Source organism: Sturnira hondurensis, unplaced genomic scaffold, assembly GCF_014824575.4.
Source record: "Sturnira hondurensis isolate 20B ecotype Veracruz unplaced genomic scaffold, ASM1482457v3 Scaffold0022566, whole genome shotgun sequence".
Lineage (NCBI taxonomy): Eukaryota > Metazoa > Chordata > Mammalia > Chiroptera > Phyllostomidae > Sturnira > Sturnira hondurensis.
Window position 1 is genome coordinate 6305474 of NW_028095197.1, and position 21282 is coordinate 6326755.

Below are 21282 nucleotides of genomic sequence, written 5' to 3' on the forward strand. Positions count from 1 at the left end.
AATTCCAGAACCCCAAGAAGTCTTGAATGTGAACTTTAAACTCCTAGTCTGTGTAAAGCTAGGGTCCCAGGTGGAGTATTGGCCCTGATGGAGTGCGAACCTTTGTTTTACGTCACCAATCCTGCCAGGAGCGCCAAGAACCAGTCCAGAGGCTTTGTGTGAGTTTTGACAGTGGAGACATGGGGCATAATTTTTTGAGACACACAGGCCCCTCACCCCACCTCCCAGCCCAGGCTAGCCCTATCTACAGCCATAGGACCACCCAACTGTTGGAGCCCCCACCCCACACACGCAGTGGTACACCATCACACCCAGAATTAGACACACGGAAATGCATTCTGCGTTTCAGAGCCCCCGGACGTACAGCAATTACAGATGCATGAACACATCCAGCATTTCGGACTCCCACCACCTCACTGATTACAGCCACACGAACAGCCCCAATGACACAAACACAATCATAGCACACACCACAGGCAAAACAACTAATGTTACAGACACACTCCTATAGAGGCGTGCAGACACACACACCCAGTGTTGCAGACAAGCTGCCAGCCACACAAGACACACACAGACGCTTCTCAAAGAGAGACTAGACGGAAAGAGAAAGAAAATCCTGAATTTTCAACAAGGCGTGAAATAGTCCTGCCCGCCTGAAGCTACTGAAGGGGGGAGGGGGCCAAGGAGCGAGCAGTGAGAGAGCTAGACGCAAGAGAGGCTCTGGAGAGGAGAGGAGCCGGAGGAGAGCTGTCCGTCTGGTGACCTCCCCGCGGCCCAGCCCCCACGCACGGGAGATACACTACTCAGAACAACACAGGGACACCCAAGCCGGCTCTCACAGAGCCGCCCTGAAGGAGACTCACACGGGCGGACTCACAAAGAGACGGGAATACACCACAAGCGTACCCACACGGACAGTGGGGACTTACAAAGAGACACTGGAGGAGCCCCACTGTGTGGACAGATATCAGGCACACTCACGCTAGGAAATCACAGACAGGCTCATGCTAAGACATGCACACACACACACACACACACACACACACGGGATTCACATGGACACAGAGACACTGGCAAACGCATCCGTTCACACCCCTGGGCGCTTTTAAGTACAAATTTCTGCGGGAGAAGGAAGCCGCCTCCGGGCGCGCGGGGGTCACTGCGACCCCCAGCTCCGGAATTTTCCCATACCCCGAGCGCACTGCCGAGGGGTGAGGGAGAACAGGGATGCTAGGACAATCTACCCTGGCCACCTCCCCAAGCCCATTGTCCGCCCCCACTACCACCACGCCCAACCCCCCGGCTTGCATAGACGTGGGGGGGCTGCTTCTCCTGCGCCCCGGCTCCCGAGTTTGCGGGCAAAGTTTCCTGTGAACTTTCCTGTCCCCCACCCGTTTGCGGGCCCACACGCGCACGAGGGCCGCGGGTCTGTGGGTCAGCCCGAGGGTTTGAGGGTCCGGCCGCGCAAGATCCGCTGCGAGGTACTCACCGCGCCCTCGGACCGCCGGGGATCCGCGCCTCGTCCTCCTATAGCCCGGGGCACGGAGCGAGGCAAGGAGCGCGAAGCTAGCACCGCTGCCCAGATCCTGCCGCCGAGCCCTGCGCCGCGCCGGCTGGAGCTGCCGCCGCCGCCCGCTCTGCACCGGCTCCTCGGCGCTGGGCGGCTTTAACCCCCCCATCCTCCTCCCTCCCTCGCGCGCTCCCTCCCTCCTTCCCTCGCCCATGTGACCGCGGGCGCCCGCTCGGCCGCGCGCGCCCTCGCTCCCCTCCCCCTCGCGCCTTGTCTCCCGGAGCCTTCGCGGCCGCGCGTCACGACCCCCTCCTGGCCACGGCCCCCGCGCACCCCCGCCTTGGCCCGCTCCCGCGCCTGGCACGCGCAGCCCGCTCGCTCGGGCACACTCACCCTCCACAGGCCTGTGAGCCCCTCTTCCAGTAGCCTCGAGCTGGCACACGCCCACCCCACCCCCGCCACTGACACACTTGCCCGCACTGGCACGCGTGGCCCCCTCACATTCGCCCTTTCTCCGGAACGCCCTCCAGACGGCTGTGATCCCGGCGCTTCACGCGCAGCCCCGACCGCGGGTCTCAAAGACGCGCGCGCACACACACCCACACCCACTCCGCCAGATCCCCTAGGGCCGCTGGGCGCGCACCCATCCCCCGGGGTCGCTCATTCACACTCGCTCTCTCACTCAGCCTTGGCTAGGTCTCTGCTGCACACACTGCCGTTCGTTCAGGCCCGAACTGCCTGTACAAACACCCTGAAACACCCTGGCACACCCGGGCCAACTCTAGGACTGCCGGCATCTCCGTAAGAGGAGCGCAAGCCAGAGCGCCCAGGCCCCACTTTCCTCAGAGAAGGTCAGCCCTCTGGCCCCTCCCTTAGCCCTACCGCCCCTAGGAATACCACACATTCCCTGCCCAAGGGGGCTTTCTGCTCCCCCGCTCCCAAATGGAGGAGGCTGGGACCCCAGGTCGTTGCCTCCCACCAAATCCTTGGTGACACCAATACTACTGATGGAGAAACTCAGGAGTTGGAAAATTTTTTAGTTTTACGTTATAGTTAAGCTTAATTAATAGTTAAGCTAATTATTGCCTGTAAAAATCTATTGTTCCAGGAACTGAAGGTATGACCCACCCTGACTCCAGAGCACCCACAGGCAATTTGACCTTTATGCCCCAGGAGGACAAGCAATGAAATTGGTATCCGAGCCATTGTGCTCCAGGGAGAGATGCCCTTTGCCCAGGACACAGATAAAAAGAATCACGGGTCAACCGGTGCAGTGATGCTGGGAATGTTGGGGAACTGCATCCTTTATCTCCCATCCAAGTACTAACCAGGCCCAGCCCTGCTTAGCCTTGGAGGTTAACCTTTTCTCTGAATTCCAAACCTCTTACCTACACTTCTTCTCATAAAAAGAAGGTCAGCTTGAGATGAAATGTAAGATGGTCTTCTAGGGTACATAACCCACCATCTTCTCAGATTGCTGGTCATCTGAATAAAACAGCCATGGAAATTCAATCCTTGTCTCTACTTACTGGTTCTGTTAGTGACAGGCAGCAGGAACACCGACTTTTCTGGTTTCACAACTCCCCTCTCCTTCCTCACTCCCTAGACACCTGGCCTGGAGAAAAATCCACTGGGATTAAGGGGGAAGGGAGGAAGCACCCCCTATGCCTGGACCCACAGGAGAGTTCGAAGCAGGAGGTTCACCCCTACAGCTTTCCTTTCCCAGCTTGGGCCTCCTAGGGTAGGCTCACTTCTCTGGCTCAGGCTCCTCCGCCCCAACCCGCCCTCTGGTTACAACATTGGGGATATTAAGGTTAGACAACCCAACCAACCTCTGAGGTCCCGCGAGAAGTCAACAGAAGGGGTGAATGCCAGGGGTGGAGTACTAGTGGCCCACTCCCATCTCCACCCCACGGATTTTTTCACCTGACCTCTGACCCATAATCTCTGCGCCTAGCACCTCCAGGGAGCTGCTTCAGGGCTGGGGGTGGGAGAGGGGAAGGAAATATCTCGCAGCTTCCTCCCACCCTTCCCCAGTAGGCTCCCCAGAGCGCCAGGCCCTTTCCCAACAAACACCTCAGGGAAGCCCGTGGCAGAGGAAAACCCTTTCCACCAAGTCTGGGCTTTTTTTTTTTTTTTTTTTTCACTTTGACTTCCTTGGCCGCAGAATCCCCTCTGTGCAACCAGAAAGGATCAGCGGGGCCGAGGCTCAGAGAGGGCTGGCTGGGGTTTAAGGACACAGCGAAATAGTGGCGCCCAGCTGAGAGCAGCCCACCGGCACCCACAGTAAGTGTCCCCGAGCCGGCTTCTCTGGGTTCCCATCCTCCAGGTCCCTAGGCTGCAGACCAGGACCACATGGTAAGTACCAGGAAGGACCAGGGTCGGTAGCAAAGATAGCTTTGGGGGTCAGAAATTGTCCCTCCCCCTGCACCGAAACTGGGCGTGGGGCGTGATTGTGTGCTCAGAGGGCTGCTCCTCTTCGGCAGAGAGAGCAGGCGTCTCTATCCGGTGGTCACTGTTTCACTGACTTGACCTGGGTATCCTCCAGCGTCCCAGGCAAAGCCTCTTTGTAGTGGCGCGTTCTGTCTCCGCCTGGGGACGCGGGGGCTGCCGTCCACAGTGCCTAAATCCGCGGGTGCCGGGGCAGGGCCCGCGCGGAGCAACTAGGGAGTGGGAGCCCGACACATAGATGTGTCAGAGAATTCGCGAGGACAAGAGGCGCACGTCGGACGGAATCCCGGCGTCTATCCAGCGGCAGTTCCTCCCGGCGCAGCACCCGGCGGCTGCAACGGCGCCCGCTTCCCCGGGGCCGCAGCGACACCTGGCGGGCAGTGCGGGACGCGCGGTCCTCTTCTGGCTGCGGCTGCTGCACCAAGGCAGCGCCCACCTCCAAAACATCCAGGGTGCGGCCCTCTCTCCCTGCCGTCGCCAGAGTCTGGCCCAGAACCGATTCTCCCACCTGAACTAGGCAACAGATTACTCCTGGGTTTCGGCTCCTGCCGCCTCCAACGCCTTATCTACACACTAGCTTCTGAGCTTCCTAAGCCTTGGTGTTTAACACTCCCAGACCTTACTGCCGCGAATACAAAGCCAGGCTTCTTAGACGGGGCTTAAAAGCCCTTGCAGGATCCTGTCTCCTCTCTAGCTTTATTAGGCGTCCCTATCCCTGGTCTCCCCAGCTTTGCGACAGTCCCCTTCTCTCACGACGCACTTATCCTTAAACGAAACCAGTTCCCTGACACCCTCCCGCCATTCCCATCCCATCTTCACCATGCCTCTCCCATAAGAGGAAGCAAGAAATAACGCCCCCAGTTGGGAGCTCTGGTGTCCTGCAAGTAATGAGGATCCCAGATTTGACAACCCTAAAAGGTCTTGGGAAATTGGGGGAAGTTCTTGACTTTGTGTTCCTGGAATTTTATACCTACCATAAAAGAGGGACTTTGTGGAAGGCAGGACTTTTGGCCCCACCCTCCTTCACACTGGCAGGTAACCTAAATCTGGATCATCTCTAATCTCCAACTCTCAGGAGTCAACTGTGCCATCCCGAGCCTTTGCGTAGCTAGGACCCTTCCCTGTTCCTACTGATGTGCGAACCTCTGCCGCATACTGCGCCTCCTGCGGTCTACTTTTTCCATTGCTCCTTTTGAAGCAGTGCTTATTTCTAATCTGCTATACCATCAGAAAAGTCCCGCCATTGGACACATACACACACGGGCTGTGTTTTTCCTACAAATGTCAAACACATCATCATGTAAAGTCACACCCCCAGTCTCAGAGTCGAACGCCTATATTTAATCTCGATGTGGCCCAGTGGGGAGTCAGAGCCCCCTGCTCAGAACTGGGAACTAGAGGTCCCAGAAGGGCGGAACTCCCCGTCACACTTATACACAATACCCACACCTAGACTCAGTCACACCGCATGTTCCACAGGCACACTCAGAGTCACACACTCTCTCAATCACACAGAGTCCCACACTGGGATTTGGCGGGGCAGGGCGGGCTCCGGGAGGCAGTTACGTAAAAGCCCTTGCAGTCCCCCCTCACTCCCCCTCAACCCCCCTGCTTCCTCACGCAGTGCCAGCGCCCCGGGCGGCTTGGCGGAGGCCCGGGAACAGCTCGGCCTCGCGGAGGCTCCAGGCGCCGAGAAACCCGATCCTGACACAGCCCTAGGCTGAGCAAGGGAGGGGGGCCCAGAGCACCCCCCCACACACACACACACACTAATAGTCCAGCCACGCCACCCTAGTACTCACTTTCCATCCTGAAGCAGCTCCCAGCACCATCCTGGGACAGCACCTAAGGCCCACTCACAGCACCCCCCGCCCCCATCCTGCAGATTCCCATCTGGATCTCCGCCTAAGTGTGCCCTGACCTTCCAACCTCTGGCACCAGAAAACAGCAAAGATTCCCTAAAGGTAGAGAGTGGGAGAGGCTTGAAGCCATGCTGGGAGAATGAAAGTATTCAGCCTGAAATTGCCCCTAATTCTCTGGAAGTGCCTCCTCTTTGCTCCTCCTAAAACCATCGGGATAGAAAGAGGTGATTTCTCTGCTCCAGACCTCCCTCAGATCTGCTGCCAACTGATCCCAAAATATTCTCTCAGAATTCTAAAGTATTTGAAAGATCCAAGGCCTTCCCTCCTCTCTTTGACATCCTTCCCTCCTTCTTATTGGGAAGTTCTAACTCTAGTCTAACTCCAGTTCCTCCTGTTTTGCCAAGAAGGAAGTTTGAGGGCAACCTGAGACATTGAAAATGAAATCCCCAAATGGAGGAAGGATTAAGGTTCAGGAAACCCCCGAAAGCCAGGAATCTAAGAGAAGGGGAGAGAATGGCCATGCCCACCCCCCAACTGAACCCCCCCCCCACCTCACTCTGCAGCCCAGACTCTATTTTTTATAATAGCTTTTGAGTATCTGCCTGGGCTGCCGAGGCCCAGGCAAAAAGGGAATTTCCCCCTATGTTCTCTGCTAATGAACAAAACATTTCATGTTGAAATTCCTCCGCTGCCCCCAGCCCAGTGTCTCCAGGGCCCCTCAGCCTGACCAAGCAGGGGGATCACTAGGAGGAAAGTAACAGAGTGGGGGGCAGCCCCCAGGGGAAGCAGAATTTACATGGGGGGCATATTTTTTCATAAATAATTAGGGTGCCTTTTTTCCCATTTTTGGCTAAAATTCCACTCCTTTGGCAACTTCCCAGAAAGGGCGGCAGGAGGACGGCCGGAGCTGTCCCGAGGCCCAGGGCAAGGCCCCCCTCCCCTGGGCGAGGAGCCTTCCCCAAGTTGTTTTCCTGGTCTCTTCCTCTTGGATGTTTTCTTGATTATTAATAACATTTTCCATCCTTAGGCTTGGTCCAGACCCCCTCCCCCTTGGGTCAGAGCTGGACAGAGGAGGGTGGGGCAGGCTCTAGGAAGATGAGTTGGGGACAAGATGGGCAGTCAACCCTGGTTTTGGCTGACCTGAAAGACGCTATAAGTGGCATGCCACAGATTCTATCCTCACCATCCAGGTACATAGTAGGACCTTAATAAACACACATGGAGTGAATGAATGAACAGGTATCCAGCTTTCACAGCACCCAGCTGGCAATGTAAGGCAAAGCCCCCTTGTGTCAGTCACCTTATGCTACAGAAATAGCTCAGAGAGGGAGAGTCACTTACCCAGAGACACACAGCAGATTAGTGAGAGAAGGACCCCAGTAAGGCTGATGGCTCCCCCATTCATAAAGCAGTCAATAAATATGTATCGAGCCCTGGTTGGTGTGGCTCAGTGGATTGAGCACTGGCCTATGAACCAAAGGGTCACTGGTTCGGTTCCCAGTCAGGGCACATGCCTGGGTACTGGGCCAGGTCCCCAGTAGGCGGGGTGTGAGAGGCAGCCACATATTGATGATTCCCTCCCCTTCTTCCTCCCTTTCCCTCTGTCTAAAAATAAAATCTTTTAAAAAATTAATAAAATAAATACGTATTGAGGACCTACCATGTGCCTGGCATAGATCTAAGTGATTTGATACAGCACTGAACCAGACAAAAATGCCTGCCCTTTCGAGGATGCAGACCATCTAGAACTTCACACGTGTGTAAATTCATACAACCACTTTGGAACACTGTTTGGCAAGATCTACTAAGCTGAGCCCTGGCTGGTATGGCCCAGTTGGTTGGAGCATCCTTCTGCAGACTGAAAGAAAGGTCACAGGTTCAATTCCCAGTCAGGGCACATACCCAGGTTGTGGGTTTGATTCCAGGTTGAGTTGCAGATGAGAAGGCAACCAATCAGTGTTCCCCTCTCTGTCTCTCTCTGTGTCTCTCTCTATCCATCCCTCCTTTCCTCTCTCTCCATGAAGCCCTGGCCGGTGTGGCTTAGTGGGTTGGGCATTATCTCACAAAGTGAGAGGTCGCTGGTTCAATTCTGTTATGGCCCATGCCTGGGTTGCAGGTTCGGTACCCAGCTGAGGCACATATGAGAGACAACCAATCGATGTTTCTCACATCAGTGTTTCTCTTACTCTTTCTCCCTCCTTCCCCCTCTTTCTAAAAATAAAGAAATAAATAAAACCTTTAAAAAAGGATCTAATAAGATGAACGTATGTATTGCCCTATGACCAGCAATTCCACTCCTAGATATACACCCAAGAGAAATTAATGTAGCCCTGGCTGGTGTGACTCAGTGGATTGAGCACTGGCCTGCAAACTGGAAAGGTCACTGGTTCAATTCCTGGTCAGGGCACATGCCTGCGTTGTGGGCCAGGTCTCCAGTTAGGGGTGTGCGAGAGGCAACTGACAGATGTTTCTCTCTCTCTGAAAATAAAATAAATATTTTTTAAAAAAGAAATTATTGTAGAGTTCACCAAGAACATTCATAGCCGTTTTATTCATGATAGTCTAGAACTGGAAACAACCCAAATGAATGAATAAATTGTGATGCAGTGACAACAATGGAGGAGAATCAACCGTAGCTACACACAGCAAAAATAGGTAAAGCTCACAGACAAAATGTTGAGCAAAGACCAAAAAAGAACCAGACCTAAAAGAATACATGTTGAGTGATGTCCTTTAGTTTAAGGAGAAACTCGTTAAGGTGATAGAAGTTAGAACTAAGGTCGAAACAGAGAAACTCGTTGTGGTGATAGAAGTTAGAACTGCAGTTACCTTTGCTGGGGGCGGGGTCCAAGAGTGCACACAGGTACGTCAAAACTTGAGCTGTGCACTTAAGGTTTGTGCACTTTACTGTTTACTTTCAGTCTAAAAAATTTTTTTTAATCCCCTGCTCTCACGGGACTTGCATTCTAGTCAGGGAAGATGTATACTAACCAAAATATGTGAGTATATAATTTGTCCGTGTGAGAGTGCACTGTCTGGCTTCATAGCTCCCTCAGGCCAGAGGTGACAGCCTAAATGCCATCTAAGAGAAGCATAAATGAAGGCCCTGTGTCCTCTCCCACAGTGCTGTACTCTTTTTCCTTAGGGCGGTTAGTGTGTCCCTTAGCTACCTAATTCCCGTGTAGTGCCTGTGAGCTCCGTGAGGTCAGACCTGTGGACTCCATCTTCAGGAACCTTGCACGGGGTCTGACGTAGAGCAGGTGCTCCTAAGCATCGAAATAGGGTTGAATGAATGACTGATACAAGCAAATGAGCAGGACAACATTGACGGGGGGGGGGGGGGGCGTAAAGCCCCGGGGCACAAGGGAGGAAGCCCATCTGAATAGTTTGCAAGCTTAGGGAAAGAGGGTTTGGTATCCAGTAAAGGATTAAACAGAGACCCAGAAAGCAGGCTGAGTGGCTCAGAGACCACATCTGAAATACCTTGGGTGCCAAGGCCACGTAGGCCTAGAAAGGCGTCAAGCAGGTGAGGAATAGAACCCGATTTTTGTTTTAGAGAGATCATTGAGGTTGCCGGGTGGGGGTGTGTGTGAGAAAGGCTAAGTCTGGAAGTAGGGCTGCCAGGGAGGAGGTGTTTGCTGCGACCCACAGGAGAGACATGTCCAGCCTCACCTGGGGCAGGGCCATGGGGCTGAAGACAGAGGAGAGGGTTTGGGGAGAGTCACTCATAATCATCTTCTCCGTTTGCTCCCATGACCCCTGAAGGAACCCTCACGCCACTCTACACAGGGAACAGGACCCCTGGACACAGTTCAGTGGCTGCTCTCCCAAGAACCCTCCCCGGGGTGATCCTGGGGTGTAGGTAAGTTTGGAAAGAGAAGCAAATAGTCAGGGAGTGGGTAGAGAATCCAGGTGGGGAGAGAAACGAGAGAGGACAGGAAAACTAGGGGTTAGCAGGGGTGTCCAACTTGCAGCCCAGGATGGCTGCAAATCGTAAGTTTTCTTAAAACATTATGAGATTTTTTTTGTGATTATGTGTTGCAATGTATTTAATGTGTGGTCCAAGACAATGCTTCTTCTTCCAGTGTGGCCCAGAGATGCTAAAAGGTTAGACACCTCTGGTAGCCGAATATACATATTTGAAGGCAGGAAAAGGGGCATGGATGTACAAAATCACAAATGTAGTTTTTCATTTTGTGTTGGAAAAATTGGCATGAAACTAATTCCCTGCTCAGAAGCACAAAGTCCCTCCCTCTGTCCCTCTGTCCCTCCCTCCTTCTTTTCCTCCCTTCTCAGCCCAATGGCCCTGATCTCCCTCACCTCCCATTCTTCGTGGAGGAAGCCCACGTCTCCAAAGGATTGTCCCCTTCCAGTGCCAGCCCAGAGTCTGACCTTGACCCATGTTGCTGTAGAGCTGTCTTCCTGATAACAAGGCCTGATTTCCAAACAGGGCAGATGGACAGATGGCCATGTGGCCCCAAGATTGGCTCCCTCCCTCCATCTCCCACAGCTCCACTCCCAGCCAGCCTGCACTCTAGTGGGGCAGGAGGGAGGGAAGAAAAGAGACCCTCAGTCTGTGCCCCCACCCCCAAAATTCAACTGCTGCCTTTTAGAAGACAGAGAACAATTAGAGATTTGAAGACCATGTCACAGATACCCAGGCCCAGGGAAAAAGAAACAAAAGAGTAGATCAAGAGACAAAAGAGAATTAAATTTCATTTCATAGACATTTATTAGCACCTACTGTGTGCCAGGCAGAGAGGGAACATTGTGTACAAAACCATAGATGACTCCAGAGTTTTTGGCATGAGTGGCTGGGAGATGATGGCGCCACTCACTGAGGTGGAGAGAGAATCGGGGCTTGACATACCCAGGTGAAGGCTCTGTGTGATGATGGCCAGTAGGGACAAGGATGGGGAGAATAGCGGTGCTGAGACGGGTCTGGCTGGTTGGCTGGAGGTGTGCTGTCCCTGTCCCACAGCTCCCGGTGCCCTTAGTACGCTCTGCACTGGTGGCGGGTGCATGGGCATTCATCAGAGCCATAGACTGACCTGCGCACTGTGAGGTTGCTGGGGGATGATGAGATCAGGGAGCAGGGGGAGGAAGGGGAGGAAAGGATTGTACCTGAAATCCTGAAAATCGTGATGAAAAGAGAGAGAGGTGCAAGGAGAGCCAGGAGTTGAGACTGTCACAAGACCAAAAAGAAGCCTGGCAATGCCATGGGAACTCAAGATTTAAAGATTTTAGCTGTAGTTATAGTTGATAGGCTTAAGTAACTAATTTGTGTGAAAGCTGTTATCCCAGGAACATGACCTACGTGACTCCAGAAGGTCAGCACGCAGCCCAACCTTCGTGCTTGAGAGGTTTGCAGTTGATGGACTGCAACTCTTATTGATTAACCTTTTTTTCCAAACCCCTCACCTACCCTCTCTTCTCCCTATAAGATGAGATGTTAAGGTGGTTTTTGAGGCTACATAACCTGCTGTCTTTTCAGACTGCTGGCATCTGAATAAAAGGCCCACAAAGATTCAATCCTTGTTGGTTCTGGCAGTGACAGGCAGCCAGGACTTTTCCAGTTTTAACATGGACTTTTCCAGTTTCAGTAAGGCCAGAAAGAGCCCTGGGCTTTAGCAGCCAGGAGTAGGGTGGGGCCCATGGAGCCAAGCTGGTGCTAGGAAGCTGGCTGATGTATACTCTCCACCAGGTGCCTATGAGCATAGTGTAGGCCCCCCTTCCCCAGCCTCCCTGCTGTGCCCAGAGCCCTGCTTCGTCTGGGGTCCTCTCTCAGCCAGGCATGGGAAGAAGAGGATGAAAAAGCTGCCCTGCCCCCAAACCTCCACCCCTGAGCCCTTGGTTTCCTGCCTTCCCAGGAGGGTCCCAAGCTTTCCTCTAGCCTGGAAGCCTGCAGTGGTCAAGAAACCCTGGGAGCTTTGGGGGTAATTGAAACCAGGACTAAGACATTAGAAACCATAACGTGGACTCCCCAGCTCCCCCAGGAAAGCTCCTGGCTTTCTTCTCACCCCAGTCCTCCCTGCTGCTGACAGCTCAGCTCTCCAGGCCCCCACCAGCTGGGCCAAAGACCCTTCTCTCCAAACCAAATAGAAGGGGCCTCTAAACCAGAAGGCACCCCAAGCCAGCCCTCAGGGACCTTTTCTCTGTGCTCAGACTACTTCCGTGTATATTAGGCTAACCACTCCCACACTGAAGTTGTCCCCAAATTCTAATCTTATTTTTTTTACTGCAGAACCTAGGAGGGGTGGTTGAAGTTAGACAATGAGAAGGATTACTCACTAATGAATGAGAAAAGAGAGAGGTAGATGTAGAGCAGGTGTACCTCTAAACTAGCAGGTGCTCAATAAATGTGGGAAGAAAGAATTGGTCTCAAAGCCTGGGACCCACCAGAACAAGGTGCTGGCTGGGCCGCATCTGAAGCACAGGCGGGACAGGTTGCACACCAGGGTGGCAAGAAGGAGGAAGGGATTCTGTGGCCTAGAGTTCCCCTTCTCTCTCTCTCTCTCTCCCCGCCCCCCCCCCCCCCCCCCCGTGCTCACAGAAAGGACCGGAAGCTTCACGTTTGTTGCCTGACGGGAAGGCCCTCCCCCTGCACAGCTGCTTGAGGATGACCCCAGGACTCCCGGATTCCCCATGAATGCTGGTGTGAGACTCCCTCCCAACTTCTCCCTCTCTGTCTGTCTCTCTCCCTGGCTCTTCAGTGAGATCAAAGGATTCAAATAGCTAACTCCAATTACTGACTTTGTGGCCTCAGGCAAGCGACTTAACGTCTCTGTGCCTCAGGAGTAAAATGGGATCCTAACAGTGGCTATTTCCTAAGACCCTTGCAAAGATTAAGTTAAATGAGATAATCCAGTCTAGTATCTAGCACCAGCCTGATGGGCACTAAAGGCCTTTTCACCTGCAGGCTTTCTCCCCACTGAAGTCTCTCTATTTGTTCTCTCCATCCGTCTTTCTCCCCATCTTCTCTACCTCCATTATCCTCTCTATCTTTGTCTCTATTTTTCCTGGTTCTTTTTCTCCCTAAGTGCGGGTCTGCCTGAACCCCCACACCCCAAAAGCCCAGTCTGACCATGCTCCAACCCCTGTTGGCACGATTGGCCTGAGTGGGGTGGGGTGGGATGTCTGGGGAGGTTTTTAATCCAAACATGGGATTCCTAAAAGCAAGATCACGCCTGGGCCTGAATATGAGCGAATCACAGTTGATGGGAAGAGAGATGGTATCTGTGTCCTTTGTGGTGGGAAAGGAAAGCTGGAGGTTCAGCCTGGCAGCCTCCTGGAGAAAGGGGACCTGCCCTGACTGCACTAACCGCCCCCACACTTGGGCCCAAGCCAGACCCCCCATGTCTAATGCCTGCCTGGAGGTAAGGCAACCTGCCCAGAGTCCAGGACCAAAAGGGAAGCCCTCCACCTCTACATAAGGCTGCTTACCTGCCTCAAAATACTCCAGCCCACCCTTACCCAAGTCCTGCTCTGAGCTTCCCCTACCCCATCCTGAACCCCGTGTGGAGCCATGCTGCCTCCACAGATCCCGCTTCTCTGTCTCTATCTCTCTTAACTTTGATCCATGACATTGGCAGCCAAATATGCTTTACAGCCCTAAACTGAGGCTGTCAGGACTAGGAAACTATGGGGTTAAAGGATCTTGTGTTCTTCACCTGGACCAAAGAGCCCCTTTTTGTGGAGGAGGGGGAACACACAAAAGGTCCAGATGCCATTCCCATGTCACTGCGGATCTGTGAGTGCAGACAATGGTGTAGAATAGCCGCTCTGGACTGTAAAGCAGATGAAGGCGGGGCAAACAAAGGACCCGAACAGAGGATTGGATGGCTGACTGTAGCAGGCAGGAGCACAGATAAACTGTGGAAAAGCTTCTATATGACTCTGTGGCTCAGCAAGGAGTCTTCTCTGGGGGCCAGGATTGGTCTTGACTAGCCCCAGACACCCCCATACCTGGGCCCCAGCCAGACCCCTCACGTCAGCCCTTGGGCAAAGGGCCAGATGTGTGAACCATTAAGACTCACCTCTCAGTTCCCTGTTCCCAACACATCATTGCCTCAAGGTGCTCTCCAGCTTTAAGGAGAGAGAGCTGGGGGTACAGATCCAGAAAGAGAGAAACACTAGGCAGAGTCACAGCAGGCAGAGCTGGGACAGGAGCCCTAGTGTCCTGGTATCCATCCTAGGCCTGTCACAGGAGTCCTGTGACAACACTGTGACAGGGGCCAGATGCAAAGCAGAATTTTGTGTGTGGAGAGTACCTAGGAATCCTTGACCATGTGGACAGCTGGGCCAGGGGTGGAGCAGTCCATCAGGCAGGCACAGATAGGCAGCTTCCTGTCCTTCCCATCAGAGACAAGCATTAGGATAAAAGGTTGAGAGAGAGAATCAGAGCAAAAAAGAGGCAAGAGAACCCAGGAGGGAGATCAAGAAATAGACACAGTCAGAGACAGAGTCAGGCACAAAAATAGAGATACAGAGAAAGAAAGATATGAGTCAGAGACGTGAGGGGAGCCGTGGAATTAAAGACACAGCCAGAGATAGGGAGACACATGAAGTCAGAGAGAAACAGTGTCTCAGAGTCACAGGACAACGGTGACATGGAGTCAATGATATACAGACACAGACAGAGAAACTCAGAGAGTGAGAGACAAAAAAACGGGAGAGAGATATAGAGATGAAGAAGACAGAGAGAGAGAGAGGGAGAGAGGCAGAGATGGAGAGAGAGCAAGGCAAGGGGAGACAAAGACAGAGAGGCGAAGAAAGAGACCAAAACAGCAGGAATGGGGAAAGCGGATGACAGAGGAGGATCTCCTTTTCTCCCTTCTCTCCAGCCTGGTCTCACTAGGGTTTGGCCCCCTTGCTATTCTCTGATTTCCATAGCAACAGGGAGGGCAGCACAAAATTTGCATATACATTTACATCCTTTCTGCATAATTCAACAGGTCTGTGAATATTCATGAGGAGTATTGACAGACCATTCAGGGAGTGAAGGTGATCTCCCAATCCCTGCTCAAAACCTGATTATGGTGCCCCCTGCTGGCAGTACAAGGTCGTGGCTCCAGGTCCCACCTCACAGGCCCTGTCCCTGTCAGACCCTGCTGCCAACATTGCCACCTGTTCCCCAGACAATGCTTTGTACTTTCTCACCTCCAGACTTTTCTTTCCTCAGGTGATGCCCTTCTGCCTGCCAGGGATGCCCTTCCTTCACCACCAGTCCTGACAATGATACACATGCATGCATACACACATATACACATGTGTACACATGAACTCTGATGCAAGGAATGACCAGTGCTCACCTTGGCTCCCTGGTAGAGGAAGCTCCTATGTCACACTTCCATCTGGTGTTTCTGTCAAAGAAGGGAGTGCATGAAAGGATCACAGGTATAGGCTGAGTTCAAGGCTGACAGATCTAGAGAGAGGAACCTAGGACGCTCTGGCCTCCATATGGAAACTGACAGACTTTGCTTCTAGCCAGAATAGAGACAAAAAGAGCCTCGGGAACAGAAGGACTGAGGTGGCTCAATGGCGGGGGAGCGGGTGCTAGGGCCAAGAACCCTTTCAAAGCGCCAGACCTTGAAATCTCTCATGGGCTGGGAGGGGCTTCTCCAGGGCCCAATCCAGCCATAATTCTGGCTTCACCATCCCCTCTGGATCCCTATGGCAACCTCCTCACTGCTCTTCTGCCCAGTGCCCTCAATCCACCTTCCAACACTGTAGCAGCCAGAGCTACCTAATACCAATCTTATATTCCATATCACTGCCTTCTTAAAGCCTTCAGTGACTTTCTATTACCCTAAAGAAAAAATACAAACTCCCTGGTCAGGCTCGTAGGCCCTTCCAGTCAGGCCCACTCTCACCTCTGAGCCTCATTCCTCATTCTCCTGTCTTGAACTTTAAGCTCCAGTGGTCATTTCTATGTTCCTCTCACCTCTATGTCTTAGTTCATGCCTATACTTTATCCAGAATGACCTTTCCACTTCTTTTTCAAGAGTCTACACAAGCATCACCTCCTCTTCTTTGAAGCTTCGCCTGTCTCTGAAGACTGGATGAGGGGTTCTGAACTCTTGAAGTCTAGTGAACTTCCCTAATCTCTGAGCTCATCACACCAATAGAGAAATTATCTATACATGTGGTTATAGTATTCATGGGTCTGGAAATTCCAAGCCCAGTGACAATACTTGTCACAACTGTTTTTTGTTTTAATAACCAAGAGGTCACTGAACTCACCGAAGGCCAAATTTCAAGCCTAGACTTGAGGCTCCTGTTTTGAGTCTCCTGGGGACCTCTGGGGACGTAGCAAAGGGAAGGGATGGATTATCCCTTTGCAAATGCTGCCACCTAGTGGTCATACTCAGAAGCGCAGCCAGAATCACCTTTCCAATGCAAGCACCAAAGTGGGAGCTGGAGATGCCCTGGGAACCAGTCTTGATCCCGGAGCTTCAGGTTGGTTGGTGGTCCAGACAAACAGAGGGGAGTGGCGAGGTAGTACTGAGGAGTACTCAAATCCCAGCACTGGTATCCTTTGAACATTCCTGATGAGTTCCATGCAGACAAAATGGCAAAAGCAAAGGCTCAGAGGCAGAGGAATCTCATGGTCCATGGGAAGAGTGAAGCATTAGTGTGGCCAGAGCCCAGGGTCCATGGGGACCAGATCAAAGATGGGCTGAGCCATGAAAGTGACCAAGAGGGGGTCCTTTAAGGCCATGCAGTGAATGAATTTGGATCTTGTCCTCTAATCTGGGCATGGGGAGATTAAGGGAGCAGAATGATAGGTCTGGGTGTGTCCACACACTTGGAGGTTCAGTATGCATGCATGCATTCATTCATAAAATATGCAGCAAGCACCTATTATGTTCAAGAAACTTAGGTTACATCAGTGAACCAAACAAAGATTCCTGTCCATTTGGTGCTTACATTTTCATCAGAAGAAGACCAACAATAAACAAAAACACTAAAGTAGTAAACTGTACATAAAAGGCAAACAAAAAAGAGGGAGAGACAGAATAAGGAAGATAAAAATGCTTGACTGCAATTTTAAACAAAATGGTCAGAATAGTCCTCGTTGAGGTGACATTTGAGCAAGGACTTGAAGGAGGGAGGGAGACAGCCATGGCATCTGGCAGAAGAGCATTCTCAACAAAGGAACAGCTGCTGAGCTTGGTTTGGAGGAGAGCAGAGGTGGCCAGTACATGCATAGTGAGACTGTTGCAAGATGAAGGGCACAAATCAACAGAGGTTGTGGGAATGGAGAGAGACCTAAGGAAGCAAAACTAGCAGAACTCAATGCTTGCTTAGGTACGGGAAGTATGTAACTCCTCCAGTTATATTGTGTTCTTAAGTCCTCATTATACATGCCACCTCTAAGGCAGGTAATAAAAACGATCAGCACGTTCCATTCTGGATGACTCCATCACCCACCTGGATGCTCCCCCATGTCCCTAACCCACACACTACCACCTTCCTTGGCCCCCTATTTCCTCAGCCTCATCTTCAGTGACTTTTCCTCCAGGCCACCCAGCTATCCACTCTCACAACCAAGTCCTGTCAGCTCCTAGAACTCCTAAAGCCACTGGTACTTCCATCTCACCCTTTAGCTACTGTTATGGGTTGAATTGTATTCCTCCCCAAAAGATCCATCCAAGTCCTAACCTCTAGTACTTCAGATGAGATTGGGTGCATTCAGGGTCTATGGGCCATAGACCTAACCTCTAGTACTTCAAAATGTGACTTTAATTCTGGCTGATGTGGCTCAATGGATTGAGCACTGGCTTGCAAACCTAAAGGTTGCTGGTTCAATTCCCAGTCAGGGCACATACCTGGATTGCAGGCTAGGTCCCCAGCTGGGGGCATGTGAGAGGCAACCATTCGAGGTTTCTCTTCCTCTCTCTTAAAATAAATAAAATATTTACCCCCCCAAATGTGACTTTATTTGTAAACAGGATCTTTATAGAGGTAATCAAGTTAAAATGAAGTCATTAGGGTGGGCCCTAATCCAATATGATTTGTATCCTTATAAAAAGGAGAAATTTGGACATTGAATCAGATATACATAAATGGGACATGATGTGAAGACGGATGACTGAAGTAATGATTCTTTTTTTAAAGATTTTATTTATTTACTTTTAGAGAGAGGGGAAGGGAGGGAGAAAAACACTGGCTGCCTCTTGCCAGACCCCCCAACTGGGGACCTGGCCCACAGCCCAGGCATGTAGCCTGACCAGGAATCAAACCAGTGACCCTTTAGTTTATGGGACAACACCCAACCTACTGAGGCACACCTGTCAGGGCTAGAGTAATGACTTCTAAAAGTCAAGAAGGCCAAGGACTGCTGGCAAACCAAAAGCTAGGATGAATCAAGGAAGGATTCCCCCAAAGATTTCAGGAGAAAAATGGCCCTGCTGACACCTTGATTTCAAGATTTTTAGTCTCCAAAACTGCGAGACAGTGAATTTCTGTTGTTCTAAGCCACACAGTTTGTGGTACTTTGTTTATGGCAGCCTAGAAACTGATACAGCTACAATGCTCTCTTCTACTTCTTTCAACTGTTCCATCTCACTTCAGACATTTGCATGGGGGCCTCCAGGCCACTGACTCCTGTCCCTTTCTATCATCACTTCTTTTCAGACCGAATTTGGGTTCCTTGGTCCTTTACTACATACACTCTCTTGCTAGTCTTCTCGCTCTTCTTCCATCACTCCTGCCTGTCTGGAAGAATGCAATGATGCTTTCTGAGTCCTCGCCTATCCTGCAATGTTCCTGGAGCTCCTACACCCAGACTGATGACACTGCATTTTCTTTTTCTTTTTTAAGGTTTTGTTTACTTATGTTTTAGAGAGAGAGGGAGGAAGAGAGGGAGAGAAACATCAATTGGTTGCCTCTCATACACACCTTGACTGGAGGACTGCAACTGCAACCCAGGCATTTACCCTGACCAGGAATTGAACAAGAGACCTTTGGCTTTACAGAACAAGGCCCAACCAACTGAGCCAAATTGGTCTGGGTGATGCTACATTTTCATGGTCACCAGCCAAAACAGGGTTTTTAGCCCTGTGCGGCCATCCTCCTGTAACGCCCTAGTTATCGCTTCCAATTCCAACACTGTCTCCCTTCCTTCCCACCAGCACAGAGCACTCTCAGCAGCAGAGTTGGACTCCTGCTTCTAGAGATAGAAGCCTTCTGAATTATTAAATCACTCATGCCCTACCTCCACCTCCACACTATCTGCATTCATATCCACCCTTAACTCCTTCCCTCCTGTTATAAGAAATCATCTCTCCTCTTTCCTTTGGAAGGTCCCTACCTCCAGACTTTTGAGTCTCATTCCCTTTCACCCATTCAGGAGTTTCATTCTGGGTTACCCACAATCCCCTGCATCTTTTATCTCTTTTCCTATTGGCTTCCTCTAACAGCCCACAAATATGTTCAAGTCTCTGCCAACTCTTTATAAATAAATAAATCTACCTGTAGTCTACATTCCTGTCTGGCTCTTTATCACCTCTCCACCAATTCACAATCCAACTTCTTGAAAGAGCTGTTTAGAAATGACATAATCTCTTCAAACAAATACATGGAGGCAAAAGCCATACTGGAGTGGCTTAAGAATAGAGTAGGAAAAAACTGAATCAGAAATGATACACAATTCTTATGCTCTCCCTCCCACCCTTAGTTTGGTCAGGCTTTCCAACCACTAGACCTCACCTATCTCTGCTTCCTCCCTGCATTTTCTCCTGTAGGCCCTATTTTGGCCCTACAGAGGCCAAGGAGGGAAAAGGCCCAGGAATCCCATGTTACCCTGCCCTCAGCCTGTGGTTCATGTCCTGATTTTCTGATTTGCAGACTGTTCTTCCCAAGGGATTTTGACTCCAGCTGTTTTCCTCCACACTAACCCCTGTCATCTTGGAGATCCCAGATGATGCCCTAATGACAAGCTGCCCATTTGGGAGCCCCTCCTAGGACTCTCAGAGCTTGTGATGCCACCTTACTGAATCATTCCTTCAGCATGGGGCACCATGCTTATTACACACGATCATCCCACCCTAGCCACAGTAGGCTGGATGAGGATGGGATGCTGAGCCAAAGAGCAATTGTCTGCATGTAGCCTGGTCCCAAAGCTCTGGGGACCAATGACACTCAAAGAACTGTTGATGGTAGAAGACACACCAGTGGAGATGCTCAGAGAAAAGGCAATATGCAGGAACTGGGAGGGAGGAAAAACCCTAAATTAGCCACAAAGAGAATGGGGAGAAGTCAGGCAGTTGCTGGTAGCAAGACACCTGAGTCATCATCACAGCCTCTGTGGTATATTAGATGCTCCATGACCCTCTCTGCATTTCAAAGACATGGCTGCAGTTTCTTGTCTTTCCTAATAGCCCCTGAATCTCCATTACCTGCCTCTCCCTCAGGGTCTTCCACATCACTCTGGGCAACCTACCTTTGACAGCCAAGGATGATGCAATGTTCAGAGTTTTGATCACTGCCTGCTGGTCCTGGTCCCCTCATCCCTGTCCCTGCTCTAACTCAATACCTTATTGAGGCCTGAAGTGTCCCAACTCCATCGTCCCCAACATCTCAACCCCTCCTGCCCTCTCAGCCAAACATCACCTCAACACTCAAATTGCTTAGCCCATCCTGCTACAATGTGAGCTTAGAAGAGCCCTAATTTTGTGCTTTCCTGGTGACTAGACACCCAGGCTACTAGACACATTGAAGAAGACCTCAAAATTCAGTGGGAAGACTTATCAGGGGAATCACTTCGTAAGTTATATATAAATGTCCACCCACGGTGCTGTACACCTAAAACAATGTATTGAACATTAACTGTAATTGAAGAAAAACCAAGTGGGAGCCTCAATTGGCTCAAGTCTTCAGTCTACCACTGCCTACAGTCCTGCTCTGGTACCTGCAGCTCCCTGGCTATCATTGAGATCTTTACCTCTCTCCTTATGAGCCTGACCCAGCTGTGACAAATTTAAGAGACAAAGGCCATAGCGAGACAGAAAAGAGCACCAAAAGGTAAAAAAGCAAGGTTGAGACCTGGATGAGATACGGGATTGAGGTGGTTTGTTTTTTTTTAAAGATTGGAAGGGAAACACTGATGTGTTATCTTAAGCATCGATGTGCCCCAACCAGGAACCAGGCCAACACCCCAGATATGTGCCCCAACCAGGAATAGAGCCAGCAACCTTTAGGTTTCCAGGCCGACCCAGTGAGCCAGACCAGCCAGGGCTGAGGTATGTTTTTAAGATAAGAAAAACATGTTTGTAAGCTGAAGTCATTAATAATTAGGCAATTAATATGTACACAGAACTATATGCCCAGGTGGTATCTAAGAGTTGTGTCTGCATTTCTACCTTCAATCCTCATTAAAAACTCTACGAGGTAAGCACTATATCCTGTTTTATGGATGAGATCACTAACGCACAAAGCAGTGACTTGCTAATAAGC

The 21282-nt window shown here is 51.2% G+C and overlaps 1 protein-coding gene across 3 annotated transcripts in view; it reads right to left on the reverse strand.

Annotated features, from left to right (window-relative positions):
• Positions 1-1658, reverse strand: part of CNTFR (ciliary neurotrophic factor receptor) — a 37246-nt gene extending 35588 nt beyond the window's left edge. For all 3 annotated transcript variants that reach the window (XM_037035922.1, XM_037035920.1, XM_037035923.1), the window contains exon 1: positions 1490-1658. The gene's annotated coding sequence lies outside the window, so the exon portion shown is untranslated. The remainder of the gene's footprint in view (positions 1-1489) is intronic.
• Between the last annotated feature and the right edge of the window lie 19624 nt (positions 1659-21282).